This window comes from Leptodactylus fuscus, chromosome 4 (genome assembly GCF_031893055.1).
Source record: "Leptodactylus fuscus isolate aLepFus1 chromosome 4, aLepFus1.hap2, whole genome shotgun sequence".
Classification (NCBI taxonomy): Eukaryota; Metazoa; Chordata; class Amphibia; order Anura; family Leptodactylidae; genus Leptodactylus; species Leptodactylus fuscus.
In genome coordinates this window covers 131,137,725-131,160,418 of record NC_134268.1, presented here as the reverse complement: position 1 = coordinate 131,160,418, position 22,694 = coordinate 131,137,725, and positions in this window count along the sequence as shown.

Here is a 22,694-nt window from a genome sequence, read left to right as displayed (position 1 = left end):
CCTTGGGCGGGGCTCCGGGCAAAACCCCGCCCCCTGGCCTATTTAAGTCCCCTTAGAGCTTCAGTTAGTGCTTGTCGCTCCGGTTGCAAGCACATCAGTTGGTGAAGCTCCCTGGTCAATTTCTGTGCTGGAGAACTGTCTTCATTGACTAAGGTTTGGTGGACATGGCCGGGGGTTGGTTGGAGAGTTGCATCTCTGAGTGCAGTAAGTAGTTAGTGTATCCTTTTTCTTCCTCCTCAGAATGTCTTCTTCTTCCTCCACTGTTCCGCCTAGAAGGAAGGCTACTTCCAAAAGGAAGCATCTGGCGTGCGCTTCTTGTAGAGTGCCGCTGCCTGATGACTCCCAATATCGCTTCTGTCAGGGGTGCAGGGCCCCCTCTGTTGAAACAACTCCCATGCGAGAGATGGTGTCCTGGGTGAAGGGGTACGTCCAGGACTCCATGAAAAGAATGGAAGCCGTCTCCCTGGCCAAGAGGCCACGGCTGGATTGCAAATTGTCCCTGCCGCCTCTGGAAAAGCTGCGCCTCAGGGATGTGGAGTCGTCTTCTAGTACGGAGGAGGAGAAGGAGATTTTTCCCCTGGACAAAATGTCCAGAGTATTCAAGACCCTAAGAATCAGAGACCGGGAAGGCGGGGAAGGCTCTAGCCGTAGGTCTCGTACCTTCAGGCCCTCTTCGGAGATGCTCCGCCTGATGGAGGGCGAATGGAGGCACCCGGAGAGATCCTTTGCGCCATCCACACGCTTCAAGGCACTTTTTCCCATCTCTGAGAGTCAACTAAAGGCGTGGGGTCCCCCGCCAAAGGTGGACGTCGCCGTGGCCAAGTTATCAAGGCGCTCCATCCTTCCATCAGAGGACGGCTCGGGCCTCAGGGACCCCATGGATCGCCGAGTCGAAGGATCTTTGAGGCTTGTATATTCGTCCGCCTCTGCCCAGGCCTCTTTGGGCATGGTCGCGAATGAGGTAGCAACTGGCTTACGCGTCTGGCGGCTAGATCCATGGCACTGGCTACTGTGGCTCGCCGACCCCTATGGCTGAAGCCCTGGAAGGCTGACCTTACTTCCAAAAATAGCCTCTGTGGTCTCCCCTTTGAGCCCGGACGGCTGTTCGGAAGGGAGCTCGACCATATCATGGAAGGCTGGGCTGACTCTAAGAGCAAGAACCTGCCACAGCCCCTTGAAGGTCGGAGTACCTCCTTTCGAGGAAGAGGCACTCGAAGAGGCACCAGAGGCCAGCGGCGATCCGGGAAAGGAAGAGGTCGGGGCTCATCTCGTGGCCGTAAGAATGCCCCCTTCTAATTCCCTCTCAGTACACCCCCCCCCTTCCTACTCCCCCCCCTCCCCTGGGGTGGGCGGTCGTCTTTCCCACTATATGGAGGCCTGGCGGCAGAATATTTGGGACCCCTGGGTCATCCAGATGATCCAGGAAGGTTATAAAATTAATTTTGTTTCCCAGCCGCCAGAGAAGATGGTAAGAACCCGCCCTCTTCAGGGCCCCAAACAACTTCATCTGGAGAGATTGATTCAGGAGTACGTGGACAAGGCCGCGCTAGAGATGGTTCCTCGCGCAGAACAAGGCACAGGCGTCTACTCTCCAGTCTTCTTGGTCCCCAAGCCATCAGGCGAGTGGCGTATGATCATCGATCTCAGGTATCTGAATCACTTCATCCGCAGGCTGCGGTTTCGCATGGAAACCATAAGGTCAGTACTACCTTTCATGCACCCTGGAGATCACTTCGTCACTCTGGACCTGAAGGACGCCTACCTCCACGTACCCATCTTTCTGGCACACCGAAAGTTCCTAAGGATTGCCGTAGACATACAGGGGAAAGAGGCGCACTTCCAGTTCGCAGCCCTCCCGTTCGGCATATCCTCCACCCCCCACACCTTCACAAAGGTCATAGCTCCGGTCGCTGCCGCCCTGCGGCTTCAAGGCATATTCATAGTCCCGTACCTAGACGACTGGCTTCTGAAGGCTCATTCAAAGGAGGTTCTTACCATGCAGGTGCAGACCGTCGTAGCTCTACTAGACAAGCTGGGGTGGCTGGTAAACTGGCAGAAGTCAGTGATGGTGCCATCAACACAAGTTCAGTTCCTGGGACTTATTCTAGACTCTCTCAACATGACGGTCTCTCTACCCTCTCCTCGCAAAAGGAAAATTGCTCAGGCGGCACATCATTTGTCTTCCACACGGAAGGTCACCATCAGGACGGCGATGAAGGTCCTCGGATTGATGTCCGCTGCCCTAGATGCAGTTCCTTGGGCCTTATGGCATATGCGCCCTCTACAGAACGAGATCTTGAGAGTCTGGAATCACAGTCCTTCAGGTTTACAGAAGCCAATCCAGTTAACCATCAGCACCCGGCAAACCTTGCCCTGGTGGACCCATCTGCAAGATGGGAAGTCCTCGGTCCAGCCCGCCTGGACCCTGTTGACTACAGATGCCTCCCTCACAGGCTGGGGAGCTCATCTGGGGGAGACCCCGGTTCAAGGTACATGGAATCAGCGGGAGATGACGCACTCATCCAACTGGCGTGAGCTTACCGCAGTTCATCGAGCCCTTCTGTCATTTGCACCACTTCTACGAGGGAAAGCGGTCAAAGTAAGAGCAGACAATCTGACGACAGTCCACTACATCAACAAGCAGGGAGGAACTAGGTCCCCCTCGCTCATGCAAGTCACCAACCTGATCTTCTCCTGGGCAGAACGAAACCTCTCCCAGCTGGCCGCGGTACATATCCAGGGCCGCCTGAACATCCTAGCGGATCAACTCAGCAGAGGCCGGCTGACCGCAGGCGAATGGTCCCTGAACCAGGACATCTTCCACTACCTGACCAGGAGGTGGGGTCTCCCCGAGGTGGATCTAATGGCCACCCAACACAATGCCAAAGTAGAAAGGTTTTGCTCCCTGTACCGGGAAGACAACCCTTTGGCTGTGGATGCCCTGTCAATACCATGGAGGTTCGAACTGGCATACGTGTTCCCTCCCATCCCGATGATACCGAAGGTATTGGCGAAACTCAGGCAGGACCAGACTTCGGCACTAGTGATCATGCCGTTCTGGCCAAAAAGGGCATGGTTCACCGACCTTATCCTTATGAGTCGGGGGAACTACTGGAGGCTTCCACCAGTCAGGAACCTGGTGTCACTGAACAGTCAGCCATGCCTAGGCCTAGACAAATTCAACCTCACTGCCTGGAGGCTAACCGCGCCATACGCGCAGACAGAGGATTGTCCCAGGGAGTGCTAAGTACCTTAGCCCATTCAAGAGCAGAGGCAACCAATCAGAGCTACCAAAGGATCGCCCGGATATTCCGAGATTGGTGTACAGGCAGCCACCGCGATCCAGACAGAGATGCAGTCCTAGAGTTCTTACAGAACGGCTTGGAGAGAGGACTAGCACCTGCCACCCTCAAGGTTCAAGTGTCAGCTCTATCTGCTCTCCTGGAGACACGGTTATCACAAGATCCTCTTGTCAAACAGTTCCTTAGGGGGGCTGCCAGGCTCCGCCCCCAGGTACAGCCCCCTGTCCCCAGGTGGGACCTGGCCGCGGTTCTACAAGGGCTATGTGCGCCCCCCTTTGAACCATTATCTGAAGTAGACTGGAAGTACCTGTCATTTAAAGTGACCTTTCTGTTGGCAATAACCTCCGCCAAGAGGGTTGGCGAATTGCAGGCTCTAGCAGCCTCCGAACCTTTCATAACTTTCTTTCCTGACAGAGTACAGCTAAGGTTCGTTCCAGGATTCTTGCCGAAGGTACCCACACTTCAGAACACCAATCAAGTGATCACCCTACCGGGGTTCTTTCCCTTCCCTGCCACTGAGCAGGAGGAGAAGCTACACACCCTGGATCTGGTAAGAGCACTACGTATCTACCTGGATCGTACAGCACCGTTCCGAAGATCAGAGAATCTTCTGGTTAATGTGTTTGGCCACAATAGAGGCGCTAAAGCATCAAAGGTAACCCTGTCTAGATGGATCAGAGACGCTATCAGCTGTTCCCTACGGGCTCAGAATCTTCCTGTTCCAGATTTCCTACGAGCCCATGCCACCCGATCAGTGGCGACATCATGGGCAGAGACACGGTTCCTCTCTCTAGAGCAGATATGTGCTGCAGCCTCTTGGAGCTCACAGCTGACTTTTGCCAAACACTACAGATTGGACTGGCGTACGGCCGATGCTACAGCATTTGGGCACTCCGTCTTGGCATCAGCCTGCCAGGAGGTCCCGCCCTAGGGGAGATAATACTTGCTAAATCCCCAGTTGTGCTGCTGTTGGGCGTAGGGGGAAAGAAAGATTATGAATGATAATCTGTTTTCCCTTAGCCCAAACAGCAGCACAAGGCTCCCTCCCTAAGAGGTGCTATTGTACAGATTTTGTGTATGTGTGTAGCTCTTGGCATAGATTGCTCTGTATATCATACTTGTTACTAACACAAGGGAGGAGCAGGTCTTCCGGCCTCTTATAGAGGTCAAAAGCTGTTAGGTAATTAAAAATTCCACCTGTCCTAACAGCTCATAGGGGCAGGAATACCCCAGTTGTGCTGCTGTTTGGGCTAAGGGAAAACAGATTATCATTCATAATCTTTCTTTTCAAAACAAACAAAAAATCCACCCAAAATTATCTCTTTTCTATGCCAGCACTGTGGCACCAGCAGAGACAAAGGTAAGTTATGCTAGATTTGAAGGATACATGCTATCAATGTGGGATACTTTACCCCCTAACAGTCACATTAAAATTGCAACTCCCCAAAATTGTCACTTTTTGTATTTCAGATTTTGAATTTATGGCTTTATGCGCATTTCATCCCTTTACTGATCTAACACATTTAGCCTTAAAGGGATTCTATCATTGGATTTAGTGATTTTTAACTAAGCATATATTTCCATAGCCTTTAGAAAGGCTACTCTAGTCATACCTTTTATTCATTAATCCTCCCAGCCATTTTTGAATTAGCCTGCTTTCATTGATATGCTAGTTATCCAGCACGGTGCACTCCAGAAGCATACCTCCCAACTTTTAAAGGACAGAAAGAGGGACAAATGTGGGTGGGCTGTGGGATTTTAACTCCACCCACTTCTAAATTGACTCTGCCTATTCCCATCCATTTCTCATTGGGTACACCCTGCACCCCACATCTCTCCCCTCACAGTACATCCAAGCACCCCACAGTACACTCATGCACCCTAAATTTCCCCCTGCACAATACACCCATGCACCCCACATTTCACCCCCCACAGGGCACCCATGCACCCCACATCTCTCCCCCACCCACAGTCAGCCTTGCACCCCACATCCCCCCACAGTACACCCTGCACCTCACAGTACACTCTGAACCCCACATCTTCCCCTCACACACAGTCCACCCGGCATCACACATCTCTCTCCCACCCACAGTCAACCTTGCACCCCACATCCCTCCACAGTACACCTTGCACCCCACAGTACACTCTGAACACCACATCTTCCCTTCACACACAGTCCACCCTGCATCCCACATCTCTCCCACACACAGTTAACCTTTCATCCCACATCCCTCCACAGTACACCCTGCACCCCAGAGTACACTCTGAACCCCACATTACACCCTGAACTCCCATCCTCCCCTCACACACAGTACACCCTGCATCCCACATCTCTACCCACAAACACAGTCAACTTTGCACCCCACATTACACACTGCACTCACATCCCCCCTTACACACAGTCCACTCTGCATCTGACATCCCCCATCCACAGTACCTTAGACCACACATCTCTCAATATTAGTCTGAAAGTGGCCAACCCCTTTAACTACTTTGTCTGTAGGATTCAAAATATATCAAATTATGGTCAGCCCTACCTTTTTTTTAGAAGAATTTACATCAATGGCCGGAGGGATACCAACATAGGAATTCAAAGAAGTGATGAATGGAGTTGTCTCAAAGCTTCACTGTGTCAACCAATCATTTGCTAAGATGATTTTCTTAAGATCTGTTCTCATGATGCGGTTAGACATGGCAGCTGCCATTGTTGTGGTAATGTGCCTGTTTGGGTGGTTTAGCCCAAAGTCTGTTGGTTTATCTTGGTTACATGGGTGCTGTCAGGCTGCTGGGTGGCCGTGAAGTGACTAGAGGGCTTATCTAACATAATAAAAATGTATACTAAGAACCTCGTGTTCATTTTTGTATGTTTTGCTGTAAAGCATGAATCAATGTACAGTATAATATCTGTGATATATAAGGTCCATGTCTTTTTTTCCTCCAAAATATCTCCTATCTATGTGTATAGGGGAATTGTGATCCTCTACTCTTCGATTCAACTGTAGGTGATCAGTCAGTGCAGGCGGTCACATACTAAAGGGGTGCAATATAGAAGCCACAGTAAATTCATACTCAAGCTAATGCAATTTGTCCATAACTTTCTACTAGGCCGAGGTACAACAATGGGCATTCTTTAGGTGTCTATATATGAAAATCTGGCTGGTGAGAAGATAGGGTGGTCTTTAAGAAGACTATTATAACATGGACATGCAGTATAGTATCATGGTTTAGGTACATTAACAATATCAATTTTGCCATCCACCAGACAGGACTTCAGGCAGTTTTCATACCAACATAACACTAAATAACCTTTTTATCATCCTCAACAGATGTAGGGAAAAGAAAAACTGGTCATCTTGAAAGCCAACGTCCCCAATCTTTCTTTTCACTGAGCTTGTCTGTTGGAGGAGATATAATATGAACCAGTGGCTTACTTCCCTTTGCACACTGAGAACAAACACATGCTCAGGGGAGTATATATGTATATATGTATCTTAAACATTGATAATCTGTTATCTTGAAGGATATAACTATTTAATAAATATTGCTGTATTTTGATATATTTTTTTCTCTTTATTCTTTTTACTATTAAAGTTTCATTTGTTCCACTCTGGGCTTATAATAATTATTACAGAACTACCTGTTGTGCTTATTACAAATGCTAGGCAAAAAATGATTTGCAAAGTATAAAAGTATGACTAAAATATTGTTTATTAAGCTTCTACAAGCAGTTATTGCTTTACTTTTATCTTATTATTTCATTTGATTTTATGTAGTTTTGTATGTTTGCTTCCCCTTTAATTGAATAGTTTTGCGGAATATATTGGCATCATACTGTATATAAATAAAGTGGATTATTATTCTAAAATCCTGGAAGGTAACATTAATGGAAATTCATGTAATAGACCACAGTATGCACCAAATACTTTTGCTCATTGTGTTACACTCCATCAAATAAAATAGTACAGTATATACATTGCCAGCCATGTTATACAGTTATTTAAGCTGAGTACAGTGTTGGCTCATAGGAAAATTCTTCATATGCTCAAACAAATTATAGATTGTTCAAATCAAAGAACATTTCATGAGTTTTGCCTGTAGGCTTATATTCTTTGAGCTTTCATTTAATTTATAGGCCTTTGCTAACCTTAGACATGATGTCACTGTATTTAGTGTAAAAACTACTACTGATTTTACTATATATTCAAGTTAACTAGTCACCTGGGTCCAAAATTAATTACACACATACACTTGATTGTAATGCTGAAATGTAATTAAAGTAGTACAGATTCATATTAATTTATTAAGCTAAGTTTGTTAACTGCCCCTATAAACCTAGTCCACAAAAATGTACTTAATTTCAAAACCATAAGCCCAGGTCATAACACAATGTTCATTTGACATGTAAAAGCACCTTAAAACGTGTTATGAGCTGGCATTAAATATAATAAAAAACCACAGGCACCCAATCATCAATAAAAAGTGCAATGTTTCTGAATAGACTTTGCATGTTAAATGTGCTGCTGAATTAAAAGTCACATTGCAATGCAATGAGGTCACAGTGGTTAAAATCAGTCAGCTATGTGTTGGAATGTCAGTTTTAAAAATGGCACTAGTAATTCTAACATCTATTCCAGTAACAAGGAAAAAAAGCTTCAAAACTCTTAATAAATCAATGTACAACAAGGATTGGGCAATAAGGGACTGGAAGCTCAGTTTATTTTCACCTTTGATTTACTTGTCGAGTGTATATTTTCAAATGTACTAAAAATTGGACAGACAACAGTAAGAACATAGCTCGTGCCTCACGTTCATGCAGTTAATGTTGTCAGTTTTTCTTAATGTTTTTATCTTCAAATGAGAAAAGGTCAGGCTTTTAAAAGTTTCACATTGTTTTGATACAAATCAATATAGTGAAGGTCAAGCTATCCACAAAACATATTTGAATGTTTTATTTATTGAGTTCCCAGCTTACAAATCACACACTTGGGAAGTGGAAATATGATTAACCAAACTCTAAGCTTTATTCATTATAGAGACCATACAAAACTCATTCCCATCAGATAAAGTTGAGCCTTCATGTCCAAAGATGGGCCTTAACTGCTTCATAATTCCCATAAGTTCATGCTGTGAAAAAGTATTTACCCCCTTACATATTTATTTAGTTTTTTCTTAACATCTTTCAGATTATCAAACAAATTTCAATGTCAGACAAAGCTAACATGAGTGAATACAAAATGCAGTTTGATTTCATTTATTAAGGGAAAAAAGCTATCCAAACCATATTAGCCCTATGTGAAAAAGTAATTGCCCCCCAAACCTAATAACTAGTTGTGTCATCCTTTCCAAGATAGGAAACCAAGATTTATTGAAATGTAAACGGAGATGGATCCTTAAAACGCAGACTCAAGGGGTTTAAACAATAGGATAAATAGGAGTGTTTTCTTGTAGAAATTGGTTAGATGTTCTAGATCAAGCAAGATAGGAAATGTAGGTGTTTGTATCTCTTTATGTCCAATATATCATTGCTGTAATATATTGATTAAAGGGGTTGACCACTTGCAGGCCAATATTGAGAGACAAAGGTTATTGTTTGTATAATAAAAAGTTATACAATTTTCCAATGTAATTTCTGTATCAATTCCAAACAGTTTTCTAGGTCTCTGCTGTCATTCATTGTGATCACCTCTAGTAGAGGAAATTTTGACCATAGAAGTGATCAGAATGAATGACAGCAGGCAGAGATCTAGAAATCTGTGAGAAATTGATACAGAAAGTATATTGGAAAATTGTACAACTTTTTATTATTAGAGATGAGCGAGTAGTATTCGATCAAGTAGGTATTCGATCAAATACTACGGTATTCGAAATACTCGTACTCGATCGAGTACCACTCGCTATTCGAATGTAAAAGTTCAATGCAGAACCAGCATTGATTGGCCGAATGCTATACAGTCGGCCAATTAACGCTGGTTCTTCTCCTACCTTTAGAAGTCTTCTCCGTGCAGCTTCTCTGCGGCGTCTTCCGGCTTTGAATTCACTCTGCCAGGCATCGGGCCTGGGCAGAGCTGACTGCGCATGTCCACTTGTAGTGCAGGCATGCGCAGTCGGCTCTGCCCAGGCCCGATGCCTGGCAGAGTGAATTCAGAGCCGGAAGATGCCGCGGGGACGCTGCACGGAGAAGACTTCTCGGAGGATCCAGCCCGACCCTCACTTGTGGACTTGGTAAGTGTAATTTGATCGAACGTTGCCTACCCCTGATTGGATCTCATCGGGCTGATGAGATCCAACCAGATCGAAACAGCTGTCCTCGATTGAGAGACTATAACCTGGTAATAATCCCAGCGTCATTGCTAAACAAAGGCCTCTTGGAAGGTCGGGCATGAAGCTAAAGGGAGCAGCCATTATTGGGTTATTTCACTGGAATCCTGTCTTAAGACAGGCTTGCACATTCCAGTGAGCGCCCTCTATTGGTTTGCAACAATGAGGCAGCAACTGTCTTCCTAATTACATCATGGAAGGCGGATTTGCATATTCTTCCCATAGTTCCTTGCAAAGTGGAGTGCTAAAGGCTTAACAAATCTCCACACACCTATATGGTGGTCTCTCCCTAAGGAGTGACAATATCCCCCGAACCCTGTCTAAGCCTCTCACCTCTACCAGGTTATAGTCCTCTCTACATCGGGCTGATGAGATCCAACCAGATCGAAACAGCTGTCCTTGATTGAGAGACTATAACCTGGTAATAATCCCAGCGTCATTGCTAAACAAAGGCCTCTTGGAAGGTCGGGCATGAAGCTAAAGGGAGCAGCCATTATTGGGTTATTTCACTGGAATCCTGTCTTAAGACAGGCTTGCACATTCCAGTGAGCGCCCTCTATTGGTTTGCAACAATGAGGCAGCAACTGTCTTCCTAATTACATCATGGAAGGCGGATTTGCATATTCTTCCCATACCCCTGAAATGAGCATTTTCCCCCCATAGACTATAATAAGGTTTGATATTCGATTTGAGTAGTCGAATATTGAGGGGCTACTCGAAACAAATATCGAACACTCATCTCTATTTATTATACAAACACTAACATTTGTCTCTCAGACCCTGAACTATCCAAGATGTATTTATACTGTGCTACTGCTGTTTCCACTATGTTGTATGGTTTTAATTGTCATCCCCCAGTTACTAGGCCTACATCTTATGTGCCTTTTGCCCCTGGACTAGTGCTGAGGAAATTGGGGTGACTAAGTGAGGGAGGTGCCTTTTCTATGAGGTACCCAGACTCAGTCGCGTCATCAGTCCTTAGATAGGTAATATGTGTGAAAAGGCCCATCACTCTGGAACTATTTATGCCCTGTTTCTACTGACTCAAAGTAAAGCCTGATGTTCAGAAATGAGTGCTGCTCCTGTCCTTTTTTTCTTGTGGTAAACTCAATGTTATCTTTCTCTTTACACAAGGAAATAATAGACACTGCCCAAGCTGACCTGACTGCCTGGACAGAAGAGCAGTAAATAATAGCTCCAGGGAAGACTGATTCACATCATCTAAGGTTAGATTAAATAACAGAACTTGTGCCTTGACAACAATGTGAAAACAATGGGAGAAAAAATTCACATGAACGATGCAGCAGATGGGATGGGGATAAGCCCTTTAAGTCCAGACTTTGACTAGGCCTCTCTAAAACCTCTATTTTGATGTTTTTTTGTTTTTTTTGCTGGTGTGCTTTGGATCATTATCTTGCTGCAGAACCCAAGTAGGCTTGAGCTTAAAGGGGTTGTCTGGGATAAAATGCCACTTTAACACTAAGCTAAACCCCCTCCCCTGCCTAATTTCTTAATTACTTACTTTACTCTATCGTTGTGCAGGGCCGGCAGACATGAAGAAGAGAAGGAGAGAAGAAAGTAATCTCCTGTGACCAGAAGATCTGGACAGGAAGACAGGCAAGTATGATGAGGCGGGTGGTCTTCTGAGTTAGTTAGGTAGCGCTAATAGTCTGCGGGATAGAGAAGGAAAGGGGAGGGGGTATGAGAGAGGGAGAGGAAGGGAGTGAGAGGGGGGGTTGTGAGAGAACAGCAATGCGCCATGGTAGTTGAAGGATAAAAGAATAGGAAGCTACCCATGTAAACAAATACAGTGGATGCCAGGAGCTCCCAAATAAACCCAGAAATCACTCAAAACACTGCTAAGGGTATTTGGGTGCATTAATAGCAAAAGACATTTAAAATAAATAAATAACTAAATAACTAAATAAATAAATTTGTTCCAGAAACCCCTCTATCATCATGAACTGATGGCCTGATCAATCAAGATTTTCTAGTAAAGAGCAGAATTCATGACTCCATACAGCAAATCATCCCAGGTCCTAAAGCAATAAAGCAGCCACACACAACCACACTATCTCCACCATTTTTGATTGTTGGTATGATGTTCTTTTTGTGAAATAATGTATTAGTTTTATACCAGATGTAACTAGAGATGAGCGAACACTAAAATGTTCGAGGTTCGAAATTCGATTCGAACAGCCGCTCACTGTTCGAGTGTTCGAATGGGTTTCGAACCCCATTATAGTCTATGGGGAGCATATACTCGTTAAGGGGGAAACCGAAATTCGTGTCTGGAGGGTCACCAAGTCCACTATGACACCCCAGGAAATGATACCAACACCCTGGAATGACACTGGGACAGCAGGGGAAGCATGTCTGGGGGCATAAAAGTCACTTTATTTCATGGAAATCCCTGTCAGTTTGCGATTTTCGCAAGCTAACTTTTCCCCATAGAAATGCATTGGCCAGTGCTGATTGGCCAGAGTACGGAACTCGACCAATCAGCGCTGGCTCTGCTGGAGGAGGCGGAGTCTAAGATCGCTCCACACCAGTCTCCATTCAGGTCCGACCTTAGACTCCGCCTCCTCCGGCAGAGCCAGCGCTGATTGGCCGAAGGCTGGCCAATGCATTCCTATGCGAATGCAGAGACTTAGCAGTGCTGAGTCAGTTTTGCTCAACTACACATCTGATGCACACTCGGCACTGCTACATCAGATGTAGCAATCTGATGTAGCAGAGCCGAGGGTGCACTAGAACCCCTGTGCAAACTCAGTTCACGCTAATAGAATGCATTGGCCAGCGCTGATTGTCCAATGCATTCTATTAGCCCGATGAAGTAGAGCTGAATGTGTGTGCTAAGCACACACATTCAGCTCTACTTCATCGGGCTAATAGAATGCATTGGCCAGCGCTGATTGTCCAGAGTACGGAACTCGACCAATCAGCGCTGGCTCTGCTGGAGGAGGCGGAGTCTAAGATTGCTCCACACCAGTCTCCATTCAGGTCCAACCTTAGACTCCGCCTCCTCCAGCAGAGCCAGCGCTGATTGGCCGAATTCCGTACTCTGGCCAATCAGCACTGGCTAATGCATTGTATTGGCGTGATGAAGCAGTGCTGAATGTGTGTGCTTAGCATTCTATTAGCTTGATGAAGCAGAGTGTGCACAAGGGTTCAAGTGCACCCTCGGCTCTGCTACATCAGAGCCGAGGGTGCGCTTGAACCCTTGTGCAGCCTCGGCTCTGCTACATCAGAGCCGAGGGTGCGCTTGAACCCTTGTGCACACTCTGCTTCATCAAGCTAATAGAATGCATTGGCCAGCGCTGATTGGCCAATGCATTCTATTAGCCCGATGAAGTAGAGCTGAATGTGTGTGCTAAGCACACACATTCAGCACTGCTTCATCACGCCAATACAATGCATTAGCCAGTGCTGATTGGCCAGAGTACGGAATTCGGCCAATCAGCGCTGGCTCTGCTGGAGGAGGCGGAGTCTAAGGTCGGACCTGAATGGAGACTGGTGTGGAGCGATCTTAGACTCCGCCTCCTCCAGCAGAGCCAGCGCTGATTGGTCGAGTTCCATACTCTGGCCAATCAGCGCTGGCCAATGCATCCCTATGGGAAAAAGTTTATCTCACAAAAATCACAATTACACACCCGATAGAGCCCCAAAAAGTTATTTTTAATAACATTCCCCCCTAAATAAAGGTTATCCCTAGCTATCCCTGCCTGTACAGCTATCCCTGTCTCATAATCACAAAGTTCACATTCTCATATGACCCGGATTTGAAATCCACTATTCGTCTAAAATGGAGGTCACCTGATTTCGGCAGCCAATGACTTTTTCCAATTTTTTTCAATGCCCCCGGTGTCGTAGTTCCTGTCCCACCTCCCCTGCACTGTTATTGGTGCAAAAAAGGCGCCAGGGAAGGTGGAAGGGGAATCAAATTTTGGCGCACTTTACCACGCGGTGTTCGATTCGATTCGAACATAGCGAACACCCTGATATCCGATCGAACATGTGTTCGATAGAACACTGTTCGCTCATCTCTAGATGTAACGCAATGCACACTGATCAAAAAGTTCCACTTTTGTCTAGTCAATCACAGAATATTTCCCCAAAAGTCTTGGGGATTATTAAGGTGTTTTTTTGGCAAATGGATGAGTCGTTGATGCCTTCTTGGAATAATTTGGGTAGGCCGGCCTCTCCTGGGAAGGTTCACCACTGTTCCATGTTTTCTCCATTTGTGGGTTTACTGGAGTTCCAAAGCATTAAAAATGGCTTTGTAATAATTTCCAGACTAAGAGATGTCAATGACTTTGTTTCTCATCTGTTCTTGAATTTCTTAAGATAGGGGTATGATGTGTTACTATTTAAGATCTTTTCACCTTCATGTTGTCAGACAGATTCTATTATTTTTTGATTCTACAGGTCTGGCTGTAGTCAGGCCAGGGTGTGGCTAGTGACATTGAACTCATTGAATCACAGTTAATCTATGTGGAGGGGGCAATTATTTTTGAACATAAGGACAGGTTGTTTGGGATAGCTTTTATCCCTTAATAAATGACATGGTCTTCTAAAAACTGCACTTTGTATTTACTCAGGTTATCGTTGTCTGATATTCAAATTGCAAAAACAATAGGGGTGCATATACTTTCTACAGTACTGTAGCGAAGTATATTTTTTCACAATAGGAACATATAGTTAAATACAAAAGATTATGTCTTATAGCAGAATCAATGGAAGTTGATTGTAAAAAAAAAAAACCCTCAAAGTAACACAATAATGATCATTGCTTATTACCACTAAACTAATCTGTCAAGAAATATTGACACAGACGAATAGATTTCTATTGAGTAGAAATTAGTCAAGTTTTATTTTTCTTTGTTTCTTTTGCAAGAACATAGAAGTACATATGATCTGCTTATTGACATTCATGTCGGCATAAAAGGTTGTTCCATTAAGACAAAATAGTTGTTATTGTTTTCTCACTACAAAATTCATCTGTAGATAAAATGTAGCATTACTTGCCGGTCATTTTTTGATATGAATAGTGGTTGCTCTGTTGAGTCAACCTATTTAAATATGTGTCCATCTATGATCACCTAACTGTGTGATGCTTCTATTTTTGTTTGCAGTGATATACCTCTAGTTTTCCTCCTTGTATACTCTTTAAAGCGGACCTTTCATGTCCTTGCGGTATTATATACTGCTAGAAAGCTTAAAGTGTTCTGAACTCAGCTCACTGTCTGCTTTGCGGGTATGTGGGTGACAGGCAATTATAAAAGACTCAGTGGGCTGAGAGACAATGATGAAGGACTCAACTCTCTCACAAGTGGATAGAGGTAAAGGTGGATCCTGCCAAAGAGTTGATCTTGTAGTGGTGCAAATATGTCTGATGAAAAGGATGTAAAAATTGGTGCAAATATGGTGTTGGGTCTGGAAGAAACTGAAACCAGATAAGGGCACCCGATAGCTAATGGGCTAACTGGGATATCTGGGGGGAGATCCTGGGGTGACAGCACAGTAGGTGGTTTCCCGGTAGAAGTCAATTAGTCCTGAGTTTTAGAGAAGCCATTAACATGTGCACTCTCTCAGTTTCAGAACAGGCTATGACCCCTCTATTTGCTAACACTTTAACCTGCATTCTGTATACTTTTTCTCTGAGAAAAATTTGGGTGGTCGGCTCAAAGAGAATTTACTATATACATTATTATTAGAGATGAGTGAGTACTGTTCGGATTGGCACGCTCCATAGAAATGAATGGATGCACCTGGTACTTCCGCTTTAACGGCGGCCGGCCGCTTAACCCCCCGCGTGACGGCTACGTCCGTTCATTTCTATGCGAGCGTGCTGTTCGGATCGGCTGATCCGAACAGTACTCGCTCATCTCTAATTATTATACATCATGTATAATAACTAAAACATATATTATAGGCAGTTTCTGAGACTATGATATTGATGATTTTTCTTGTGGATAGGTCAAGATTAGATCGGTTAGACACCCAGAATAGGATCAAACTGTACTATGGTCATCTGATGAACAATAGTGACATTGGTGGCTTCTTCAAACAGCTGATTGGTGGGGGCGCTGGGTGCCACTCTGAGACTGATACGACCCTTGGGCTAGGTCATCAAGATGCCTGAGGGAATCATATCTATTTTAGTAAATGCCCACAACTAAATATGTGCATTCATTGTATGAAGACTATGCATCTATATATTTATCTTATGTTCTTGCAGTAAAAGGATATAACCTGAAGAATTATTACTTCTTGCTTGTTTCTCACTTAGTGCTCATAGGCATGTCTTGCTATTAATGTATTTCAATGTATTCCTTCTCAAGTGATTCTAGTGCACATGCTTAATTTTAAGCTTTTGATAGTCACAAGGAAAATGTCAGGGGGTATTTTCAGATTGTTAAAGGCCACTGTGCTCAGAAGAAATCCTTTACATTCTGACAAGTATGAGAATACATTGCGTGATAAGTAACATAATGAACATAATAATAGTATATTAGTAATAAATTTAATACTGATAACAGAAGATCTATGCAACTGAGTTAAAAAAAACTACAAGAATATTTTATTTGACATCTCAATTCCCTTTTCCTTTTGCACAGTTCTCTATTCTTAAGCAATCAATTAAAAAAAAAGAGAGTAACCAACACCAGATAACCAACATTTACATTTTAGATTACATATTGCAAGGAAGATATTTATTATTAACATAATTAATGTAAGATAACATTATATTCAAGAAAGCTGAATTACACTCAAACATTTTTTTGTTTTTTTCCCATTCAGTTTAGTCAAGTCAGGTATGACTACTTTAGATGAAGTTTTGATTTAGAACAATTCTTACAATTATTTTGCAGGGCAGTATGTACTAGCTATATATAAGGTTAGATTCACATCACATTTGGAAGATGTATTATTTGATCAGCCTTTTTCAATCAAAAGGAAAGAGCAACAGCACAAACGGACAAAACTAGGGGTCTCAGGGAAGATTGTGAACCTTGACCCCCCTTTTCTCTCATCATGTTGCATTGATGTGTGGGCACTCTTTGTGCACACATTCGATAGTAGTGTCACATATGCGCCCCCATACAACTCCAATCCTCTTCTTGTGCCTACACAATAGGAGGAAAAGCTTTGCAAAACACAAATAGATGCTTTTGTAGGCCCTTGTTATCCATATATGCACATAACCAGTTATATAATTACAATGTCAATATAATTAAATAAAGACATGGGATGTGGGTGAAGGAAAGTTGGTATGACTAATGTTATATATTACTAGCTTCTGCCCGCGACTTCATCTGCATGGACTTCAGAATCTGGTCCAGAGAGAAATGAAAAATGTGTAATAAAAAAAATTAATGGGCTAAAAAATTTCACTCGTCATATTGCTTGCGCTGTAATAGAGAGAAGTAGCTGCAGTTTTGCATTTACGTGGTTAAGTATTTGATATGAATATGGCAATCACAAAATTTATATTGTTTTATTTTTACGCACATATAGCCTGTGGCTGTTGTAGTCAAGACTCGCATCGTACTCTATTGCAGCGCGTTCAAAACACTCCAAGTATTTAGAGTGAATGTTCGCCGCTGCTCACCACCCTTTCAACAACAGCCCATCTCCGAACTTCTGCTTCCTCTACAGTCTCAGCAGCTGTCTGGGATGCCGTATATTCAGCAAATTGCTGCCATCGATGGTTTGCCTGCTTCAGCGTTTTGGCAGCTCTCAAGTTGGCCTGCCACTGAACTTGTTCTCGTTCTGTGCCTATGATTGTTCCAGCATCTCAGCAGCCCACTGGGATGCCATATAATGAGAATTTTGTTGGCGTCGATGATCCGCCTGCTCTGGCATTTTGGCTGCTCTAAGAGCCACTTGACACCGAGCTTGCTCAATCCTCCTCAGCTCCACTTGAGGAGAAATCTGTTGACTTCTGGCTACCTTTATAGCTCTCGTTTTTTTTTTAGAATTTTGAGACAAATTAGATTTTCTTTTTTTCCGACATGTTTAAAATTGGGAAACTGCTAGTTTGGATTAAAGTGAAAACAACAAATGAAAAGTAAATCAAGACTCATTAACAAACACAAACTGATCAGAACACAAACAAAATCCGAGTTGCTAAGCAACCAAACAACATTGAAACCAAAAGCAAGGAAACATCACAAAGCAAGTAATAAATCGCATTAGCAAAGCAAAAGACCATAGGTAAAGAGAATGAAATGAAACAAAAGCAACAATCCTGCGATTACGATATACCAAATCAAATACCTAATCACTTAAATGCAAAACTGCCGCTATTTTTCTCTATTACAGCGCAAGCAATATGACGGGTAACATTTTTTATCCCATTAATTTTTTTATTACTCACACATTTTTCATTTCTCTCTGGACCCGATTCTGAAGTCCACGCAGATGAAGTCGCAGGCAGAAGCTAGTTTATAATAGTAGGATAGTATTAACATAAATTGATAACAGTCTTGAAGCCATGTCATTTATCAGGATAAAAAGTATGCTACATGCCAAATTTTATCCAAATCCTTTCAGCCATTTTTTCGTGATTGAGTAGGATCCAAACATACAAACTTTCACATTTATAATAATAGTAGGATTCAGTGCTATCGCGGACTCATACATGGGATGGGAGTTGTTTTCCATCATGGAGCTCACCACGGACAGTATCCTTCTGATAACTACACTTTTATCTACACTGAATCTCATTTATCTATCACATTTGGCAGGAGGATGCCAAAACACCCAGTGCTTCGGTCTTTCTTTGAGTCTATTCTCTCTATCATAGTCTTGTTTTTCTAACAGACATACTAAATTGTAATTGTAAAAGTAAATGTAAGGGGCAAGTTATGGGCTTACACCTACTAACTGGTCAGCATGGCTGTGATAAACAAAAATCTCTTAGGGGGCATTGGCCATAGTCACTAGAGCAGGAATTGTGTAATTGTGCCAGTAAAGCAGATCTTACTACTAAACACCTAGTTTTCTGTGGATTTTCATGGTGGTGAACAGAGGTTAACAAGAGCACTTGGGTCTGCCGCTATACAGCCCCATATTCAGCAAGCTGCAATGCCCAGTGCATTATGACACCTTTACTTCATAGCAATGTGTGATAATATAGTTATTACACATAGATTAATGATAATAACCCTTGGACATATAAGACCATATTCAATTTTTGTTCTACCTTAAGTTATCTGTAGTAGGTACTGTACTAAGCCACGCACAACAAGAATTGCTAATTACATCATGGAAGATAGACTTGCACATTCTCAGTCAGCGCTCTCTATTGGTGTACACACTTGAGGCACTGACATCCTAATTACATCATGGAAGTCAGATTTGCATATTCTTCCCATAAAGGGAAAAAACAAACATTTCTATACTTCGAGAAACAAGGGATATTTTTTAGAGTTACTCATAGGTGCGTAACATTAACAGTGATATGTACTATTTTTGTTCATACTTAATATGTTCTTCATTTTATAAATAATTTTATTGAATGTATATTGTATATGTGAATTGATCAAATCCATTTGATGGAAATGGCCATTGTAACAGATTTTATGCACCCCGAAGTCTGTGAATGAATTTGTGTTCAAATATCATTTCACCTTTCTGCAAACACCTGAATACATGGCCACTTCGAGGATACAATAATACCAGTCTATATCAAGTCAAAATCTATCATCTTTAATGTGTTATTTGCATAAAGTTATCATGTTTTATATAGATAAAACTTACTGTAAATTAGATTCAGTCACGAAGTATAAGGTCGTGTTACATTTCACAGATAGTTTTCATTGTGTTATTGACATTGATTGTAATGATTCTCAAGCAAAGGCTTTGATGATAGACAAACCAATTCTTTTGTTCATTGACAAATAATGAAATGTATCTTAAAATGGCTGGTTCATGAGACTTCGGATCATTTGTATTAAATTAACAGAATCATGTAGTATTTCAGTTGTTCTCATTTGGCAACAGTTAGCTATTGATATTACCTCTGGGAGAGGCAACTCTGCCTTTTACGTTTGGATTCTTATCAATGAAGGCAGAGAATGACTGATTGGCCTTGGCTCCAATCTAAATCCCCTTGTCATGCTTTACCTTGGTACATATCCTGCAGCAAATAGATACTGTTAGTATGCCCTGCTGTCTTCATTTAATGGCCTGAACAGGTGCTGACAGATGAAGTAGCTGACAGGCTGCTCTACTGTTAAAACTGGAATATTTGGTTACATATGCATTTGTTGGCTGTTTGAGAACTGAATCGCTGCAATTGTATCTAAGGTCACCTCTTTTCTCATTAATCAGTGCAAGATAAATGCTGTCTACGTTTTTGGTAAATAAAGATTTTTGACTTTTAAATGACTGACATTTTCAAAGTAACGTGTATCTCTAAGAGGATGTTAGTCCTGTCTATTGTCAGCTTGATCTCAGTGCTATGTTGTAAATCTGTTAAGGGATAAACTTCTGTGGCAGGTTATTCAAAGATTTTCTGTTCAAAAAAGAAGTTCATTCTCAGAAAGGAATACATAAAAAAGAAAAAACTCTGCTTAAAAATAATGGATAGATTTTTATGCTTTATGTTTATTTATAACAAAAACTATCAAAACTAGAAATAAGGAAAAGAAATGTTTGTGTTGTCTATGGATTCACCTGTACTAATGATTGAACTTGTGGACATTCACTTATAGCCCATAACAAAGAAAAATAGTGTATTCAAATCAAATAAGTCAAATAGAAAAGATATGGCATAAAATAATATTACTGCATCGTATTTTAAATACTGCATTGTATGTTTACACAGCGGCATTTTCGCCCGTGGTCTAGTCGCGACGGGATAATGATGCTGTACATCGGCATTCGGTCACGGCTTCCCGCTGCTCATTAGACCCTAGATGAACACGCTTAATCAGCAGGGAGTCTTGAGCCATGGACTCTGTGGCTGAATCAGATGCAGAATCCGCAGCAAGATTGAGCAGGAAGCTTCTTTTTTCCGTGCCCTGCTGCAATGTATGCTTGCTTGCTTTTGCTGGCAGGCAAATTCTGGGAGGAATCTGCACCACATTTGGGGGCAAAATACACCCCCAAATCCGAGTCAAATTCCTCCATGTGAAAATACAAGAAAAAAAGATAGATAGATAGATAGATAGATAGATAGATAGATAGATAGATAGACAGACAAATACTAAAATTGCATCAGTAAACTGGTATTGGGTCCCACATGATAACATGGGTCAAAATGCATGCTAACTTCTTTAAGATGCAGTACTCTTCCGGAAAATTAAATGTGGAATACATCTGATAAGTCATGTCTTAGCAGTCTATAATGCCTAGTAATGCCTGTGGCTTTTTGCCTTGAATATGTCATCTATTTGGTACACTAAGTTAATGGGATAGAAGCTTATATGAAATCATTGAGCCCAATAAAACTGTCTCAGCAGACTACAGGAGATGCTCATGGATATAATAGCCATACAAAACATTGCTGCCTTTTCTTAACATTTGTTTAAACTACACAGGGTAATTTTCATGTATGTGGACAATTTTATTTTATTTGGAGACATGGTTCTTTAACTACTCACACTTTATGCAGGAAGGAAGCTCCAATGTTTAGCAAATTTAACACAAACTGATCTGACTTGTTGATCTGTTGTAATCAGTTAGAAGATTTCTCATTTTCCTTGGAAAATTAACCAAAATTAGTATACTACATTGTTACTTCAGATTAAAAGTGTCAAAATTAAATTAAGGATATGAAGTAAACTTAAAACATGACGTTTAATAGTTTAATTAAAAACACAACGTTTTAAAAAGAAAAAAAAAAGGTAAGTATTGCCTAGACACTATGGTCTCTCGCCTGACCTTACTAACCCCTTACCTATACTGCTCTTTTTTACCATTGTGAAAAAAATAACAATAGTTATTTTTATAGCAATTAAAGAGGACCTTTCACCATATCCGGACACAGGCAGTGTTATATACTGCCAGAAAGCTGACAGTGCGCTGAATTCAGCGCAGTCGGCTTTCCCAATCCGTGCAAAGCGCTATCGGTCCCGGTACCGTAGCGCTTTACAGTCAGAAGGGCGTTTCTGACTATTAGCCAGAGACATCCTTCTGCCTCGCGGCGCCAATCGCGCTGTGCTGTGGAGCCGGGAGGAACGCCCCCTCCCTCTCCTGATAATGCTCGTCTATGGACAAGCTGTGTGAGCAGAGGGAGGGGGAGTTCCTCCCCGCTCCACAGCACAGCGCGATTGGCGCCGCGAGGCAGAAGGACGTCTCTGGTTAATGGTCAGAAACGCCCTTCTGACCATAGAAGAGCTACGGTACCGGACCGTAAGCTCTTCACACCGGGCACAGATCGGGAAAGCCGACAGTGCGCTGAATTCAGCGCACTGTCAGCTTTCTGGCAGTATATAGAACTGCCTGTGCCCGGATATGGTGAAAGGTCCTCTTTAAAAAAACATAGAACAATGTCAAAGAAATACAGAAATAACAATAATACAGAAAAGTAATATTAAATTTACCTTTCATAAAAAATACCTGGTATCTTGAGTCCTACTACTATACCAATATGACCACACTCATTATATTTCCCCAATTGTAAAATAATGAAATACTTGCTGGCATAATACAGATATACAGTACATTTACCATGTTATGTGCCATATGGGGTTAAAGCAATACTAGTAAATATACCCAAATAATAGCAAACAAAATCCCACACATATGTAAAACGCATGTGAATTTATTAATATACAGTAAAAAGACAGAGATGGACATAATGACAAATACAAAAATACAAATGAGATGGACATGGGGTAAACCTGGAGAGTCCTAAGAAGCAGTAATACCTAACTGAAAACATAGCAGCAACTAGTCATATGAAAAAAAAAAAAAAGAAACCACCAATTATCATACAATGTGTATAGAAGACATAAAATAAAGCACTGTTGACTCCTGGGTGTAATCATGGATTACATGGAATACTACAACATAAAACCCAAATTTAAGGGAGAAGACATAAGGAAATAAAGATGACAA